The sequence below is a fragment of the Hibiscus syriacus genome, unplaced genomic scaffold (genome assembly GCF_006381635.1).
Source record: "Hibiscus syriacus cultivar Baekdansim isolate YM2019G1 unplaced genomic scaffold, ASM638163v2 tig00112507_pilon, whole genome shotgun sequence".
NCBI classification, from domain to species: domain Eukaryota; kingdom Viridiplantae; phylum Streptophyta; class Magnoliopsida; order Malvales; family Malvaceae; genus Hibiscus; species Hibiscus syriacus.
Genome location: NW_024063351.1, coordinates 2,028,759 through 2,035,209, shown reverse-complemented (window position 1 = coordinate 2,035,209; position 6,451 = coordinate 2,028,759).

Below are 6,451 nucleotides of genomic sequence, written 5' to 3'. Positions count from 1 at the left end.
TACATGATATGCAGTGCAATGCAAGGTACCTCGACTTATCTAAGATGGTGGTGGTTGTGCTGCGCCTCTTCAATGGTGGTGGGCTTGGCTCTGAGTCTAATGCGAGCTCCCTTGGTTTGTTAATTGTGGTTAATTAAGAATAAATGCTTCGGCATAACTGTAGTGGGGCACTCCTTTTTTCTATGGTATTGCCTAGATACAGTGTTTCAATAAATGGCAGTCATAGCATTTAAGTGAATTAAATAGCCACGGGATGAATTTGCATACTAGCTTGGGGATGAGGTTTTTGTTCTACTTCATTATCAAGTATAGGAAAGTAGTTGTGATAGGTTGAATCTTATCATAGTAGTGTAAAAAATTATTTTTGTTAAGTCAAATAGAAATTAGAGTAATGAACTTGTGCTTAAATTTAAATAAACATGTTATGGCATAATAATAAACTTTCTTTAGAATTTTTTAACTTGACTAAGCATAGATTGGATACAGTTACTCACACACATACTTACAAAAGACCTTGTCCTAGGGTAATATTCTTGAAATCTCCACTTGTCTAACTTGTTCATGCCAATACATTTTTTAGGATAACTCTTTCCCACATGACTGTCATGAAACTGGACTTTACCATGACATTTTTCTTTTGCTAACTACCATCCATTGCTAGAGGAAATCAATAGCTTAAGTTTGGGGGTGTGATAACTCCATGAAAAGGCTATATTTAGGACCTTTTCATTTAATTTGTTGGCTATATTGAAGCACATATAGGTTCATATAAATGCATTTAGAAGTATATAATTGTATTTGGTGGTTTAGACTTGTCGTGGCATATTATTTTGTAAATGATGATATTTTATGGGGAAGGTTTTGTTTTGTTAATGATGTGCATGTTGATGAAACAAAGGGTGAGCATTGAGAATTGCCGCAACATTCCCCGATGGTAAGAAAAGGAGAATTGCCAAGGTATTTTGGGATTACTCCTGTGCGTAGAAAAAGACAAAAAAGTAGAAGATATTTTTATGGGAACTGTTAATTATCCAACACTCATGTGTTTTATGCTGCTAATCACCTTGGAGGGCACCACTACCACCTTTGCACCCTTTTTCACGTGAGTGGAATGTGCCTTAGGGTACTATCGGAATTTTGCACTAAAACCAAGGATATTCCCCTAGTATAAATAGAAAAGGTGGCTACACATTTAATAGATGATTCTTGAGAGGGAAATGATGAGCTAAGCAAGAGGCGGCTGAAAGATTCCAAATTTATCTCCCCTTTTTCTTCTCAAGGATTTCCTCCATAGCCAAGCCAAGAGAGTGGCAAGATAGACGTCCGAGCGGAGCTACCACCTAAGGTGTTGTTCGTGGTGGTCTGAGTAGCAACTGACAGTGCGCGTTGGGAGTTTCCTCTACCCTTATGCTTTTATTTTTATTCAATTACTTGGGTTGTATATAACATATTATTCTTTTGGATATTTAAAACCCCACCATGAACTAAACCATATAGGGTGTACGTTTTAATGGATGATTAAGCATTTGCTTTGATGAATGATTTGAGCTTTTATGTTTATCTATTTCTTTTGCTCATTGTACCTAATAACTTAGGATTGCAATAGTTATAAGAGTATCCTTTTCTTAGGTAGAACACATAGTGCTCAAGAGAAATTAAGTGAAAGATCCTTAGTGTTCGAGAGAAACTAAGCGATGATCAATGTGAACAATGGGCTTTAGCTGCTAACTATGACCTAATCCACCTTAGAGGTAAAGATAGGATTTCAATGACTAAAAGGAGTAGTGCTTATCCGATAGGTTAATGTTAATGTTCACGCCGAGAGGTATTGCCATGGCATTTTTATCTGTCAGGTCCTATCACTAGAGATATCGTAGGGGAACTCTTAGTAAACTCTATTGAGAAAATAGACCATAGAAGCTTGAATAATTTTGAGACAAAGTCTTAGGATTCCTTAGTAACCCCACCATTCATTCTTATAATAGCTTGTTGTGTGAGGATTATTAAGTCTTTTATTTATGAATTCTCAACTCGTTTTGCATTGACATTTTCAGTTGTAATTGTCATGACATTTCCATTTGCTACACTACCGTATTGTCATAACATTTCCATAATATAGTTAAACCTCATATGCACATATTCCATTTTATCACAACATTCTCGTTTGTGCATACCACGACGCTTGTTGTGTGAGGATTATTAAGTCTGCTTATTTCCAAATTCTCAACTCGTTTTGCATTTACATTTTCAGTTGCCTGCATTTCAAATACATATTCAATTGTCACAATATTTCCATTTGCTACACTGCCACATTGCCATCACATTTCCACAATACCATTAAATCCTCATCCGCACACATTTCATTTTACCACAACATTCTCATTTATGCATAACACCACACTAACTATACTTATATAATTTAATATTTGTGTTTTAACTTAACTTGGAATTTTCACCAATCCTCGTAGGAATGATACTCACTCACTCTTTATTACTTGTGCGATTATGTACACTTTCACATAATTTGTGTCCAATTTATAGTACTCAAAGCATGCAACAATCATCGAAATATATTTTCTCTCCTTGATGCACTCCAGGTATAGTAAACAAAGCCCAACCTATACAACTACTCAAGTTAATCAAAATTTCCAAACATATCTCCAAAATTTGGTTTTTACTGGAATAACCATGTATATCACTGATAGTGCCAAGATAACTTTGAGTGCTGAAAATCTAACCCAATCTTGAATGCCCTTAGCGAACTGCCGCTAAGTTTGTTCACAGGAAGTAGAGGACCAACCAATTTGTCTTCCCAACTGTAAGCTAATGCAACCTTCAAATCAACAACATCTTTTTGGATTAAAGATGTAGTAACTTTAAAGGAATAACTGATTGTCAGTGTTGGTTTCTAGAGAACTGAAGAATGTTGTCTGAAGTTATGAAAAACAAGACTCAATTCTCACGATTTAAATTGAGTTGCGTAAAGCTTAAGGCTTATTGGAGTTTAGTAAGCATAGATTGGTTCATGCTTAGCACTGTGAAAAAAATACTGAAAGAAAAGAAAGAGATAAAGAAAAAACAAAATTTCAAAAAATAACGAAGGAAATATAAATTCCAATCTTCTTTTCAACTGTTGAACCTAAGGGGTATTTATAACCCAAGAGTTTTATGACACCCTAATTCGATCTTGCCCGAAAATCAAAGGATTAACGTATTACACGGACCACCCAAGTGGCTGAATCAAAAATTTCTTAAAAACATTTGTAAATGTCATACGAAAATAATACACGGAACTCATAAAATAAAACATAATATTTCACTTTACAAAATATGGAAAGCTTTCAATGCTAAGTCTCCAAAATACATAAATTTTGAATAGAGTTATGACTTGAAATAATTATACAAAGGTCCATGAAAATACACGCCCTCTAATAGACTCAATACATAATCTGAATAGCCATTGATCTGGAATGTGACTGCGTCATAGGCTCGTCATCAATCTCTCTACTAACTTGCATACAAAAACAAATTTCAAACGCTAAGCTCACAAACTTATTTCCACACTAATAACTATGCTATATTATATGCACTCATTACATGAACTTGCTAGAAAGTGAGGTAATGTATATAAAAAGAAATCAATAGCATGTAGAGGTAAGTCTAGTGATGTGGTCGGAGGAGTTTTACACGTCTTAGGATGACACCTAAATTACCTAGGATACTCGAGGGTGAGATTCAATATTTTTGTATCAGAGCATACACCTGGACAACTTACTTCATCGAGTCATGGGGCAACTGTACCCATTTGACAACTAACATCCCTAGAGCACTAGCATAGCTATATCTAGATATCATATCATAAAGGATGATTATTAAGTAACTCATGTGTCATGGTTGTTTTCTGAGTTTCATATAAAGGCTAGTTTTATGTCACCTTACAAGATTTCTAGATGTGCTTGTATTTACTTCTATTGTTCATACTTTTAGTCTTATTAGAAAGTTCTATGACCCTTGATCCCTTTACCCAGACACTTGAAACGAAATATGTTTCTTACGCAATTTAGGATGAGAGTTTCGATACTGAGCCCTTTAGTATCAATAATATCCCTTGAGTACTGATACACTGCCTTTGTATTGATACCAAAAATGGCTAGTGGATTTTGGGTGAACTAGATAGTATCAATACTCTTAGCTACAGCATCAATACTCCTATACTAGGGTATCGATACTACCCTAAGTAACAATACCAAATTTTCTTTTATGTTTTAAAAAATTTACATAGTATTGATACTCTTACTGAGTATTGATACTCTACCTTTAGTATCGATACTTCCGTGAGTATCGTTACCGAAATTGGCTACTGGAATCTAAATTCTAAATTGAGTATTGATACTCCACCTTGAGTATCGATCTTATTGGAACAATATCGATACCCAATAAACTGATATCAATACTCTCAGCCCCAAAAACACCTTGTTTTAGGCTACAAGAAGAACATTATTGGTACTATTCATAGAGTACTTATACCTAAACCTAGAAATATCCTATTTTGAGCATGAAAATATGGTTTAACACTACCCATTTTCCCTCTTTGGACCATTAATTATTGATTAAGTCTTATGTGAGTTATTAGGGGTTATAAAGAGTCACTTTTCATGTTGAATAACGTCATAATTAAAATCTACCATGAAATACTCAAATATGCTTTAGAAGTTCATTCAACTAATCATGCATACCTAATGAGCTACAATGGTATAGATATGTAATACCCAAATATCAGGTCATGGACTATATTGAAAAGACTTCAAATTGGGAGACTTATTTGAATAATGGTAAAAGATAAGAAAATAATTTAAAATAGTGTTTTGGATTAAATTACATAAATAGATAAGTTAAGAGGGCACTTTGGTCTTTTAAGATGAAAATGAATTTAAAAATAGATTAGGGATTTTAAATAGGAAGAAAGAGGAAAGTAAGGTATTCCTACACTTCTTCTTCTTATTCTTCTTCTTCACGTTGGTGTGCTCTTCTCTCTAGCATAAGGTAAATTTCCATTAGCAGGTGTTTCCTTTAAATTATGGGTTGCTTTGGTAACAGTAAGTGATATATATGTATAAGGAAGGGGGTATCGGTACCATAGTATGTTAGTATCGATACCATGGTAAGGGTATCGATACCAGGCAACATCGAAGCTAAAATTGGTATCGATACCGGAAGGGGGTATCGGTACCATAATATAGAAGTGTCGATACCAGGGTAGTAGTATCGATACTATTAATCTTGAAACGGCCAATTAGGTTGAAATTGTTATAGAAATTGAGATAGTGATTTTTTGAATATTCTTAAAGTACAATGTTACTAACATTGGCATGTTATGTGTACTTAATGGATACTTGTGTAGACCAGAACCAAGCTCCTGAATCTAGCAAGAAAAGGGAGAAAGATAAAGTTGCTGATTAGTCAGAAGTCTCTACACTTTATTAACCGGGATTACCAGGTGAGTATCTTGTTGTAAATATATAAAAGGAAAAACACTCAAATTAGAATGTTTAAATTTATATATGTTTTATAATATTGGTTATGTTATTTTTATATGTATGGAAAGAATATTATGAATGAATTTTAGAGTATGAACTGCTCTAAATCAAATTCATAATTAAATCAGCATAAAATAATAATGCATGTGGATGCTATAGTGGCATGAAAGGATGCCACAGCTGAACTGCATATGGGTGCATTATCGGCATAATTGAATAATGCATATGGTGCATTATTGGCATGAAAGGATGCCATAGTTGAAATGCATATGGGTGCATTATTGGCATAAAAGAATAATGCATATGGGTCCATTATTGGCATAAAATGATGTCATAAATAAAATGTATGAAATGATGCCTTAAGGAATGAAAGGATGCCATAAATAAAATCAAATTTAAAGAATAATTACTACTGAAAAATGAAAAGAAAATGTATAAGAAAAAAAGGTATGTTGGACATACTAAGGATGTTTATGATAAGAATTATAAAAAGAGTTTGGTTTCAATAATAGGGACTTATTTAATCCTTATAGATGATGTGAATTATTTCAAAAACTAAGAAATTCATAATAAGTTTATGAATTTTCGTATTGGTAGTGGGTGTGCAACCCACGTAAATTATAGAATGTTTGGGGAATGAATGTTTTGGCACTATAGGTGTAAACTATAGAATTTATAATGAAATTAAATAGTTATTTGATAATATGTCTAATTATTAGAGTATGATCTGTTTAAAATTAAAAGATTAATGACTTAGCTGTGCATTTGGCAGAAATGCGTCAATCATTCAAGTTATATGAAAGGCTAAATGCTTTTGGGTAAAAGACTAAAGGAATTATAATGCATTTTGATATAAACGGTGCATAAGTGGTATGAAAGGATGTTATATATATATATATATATACATCAATGCA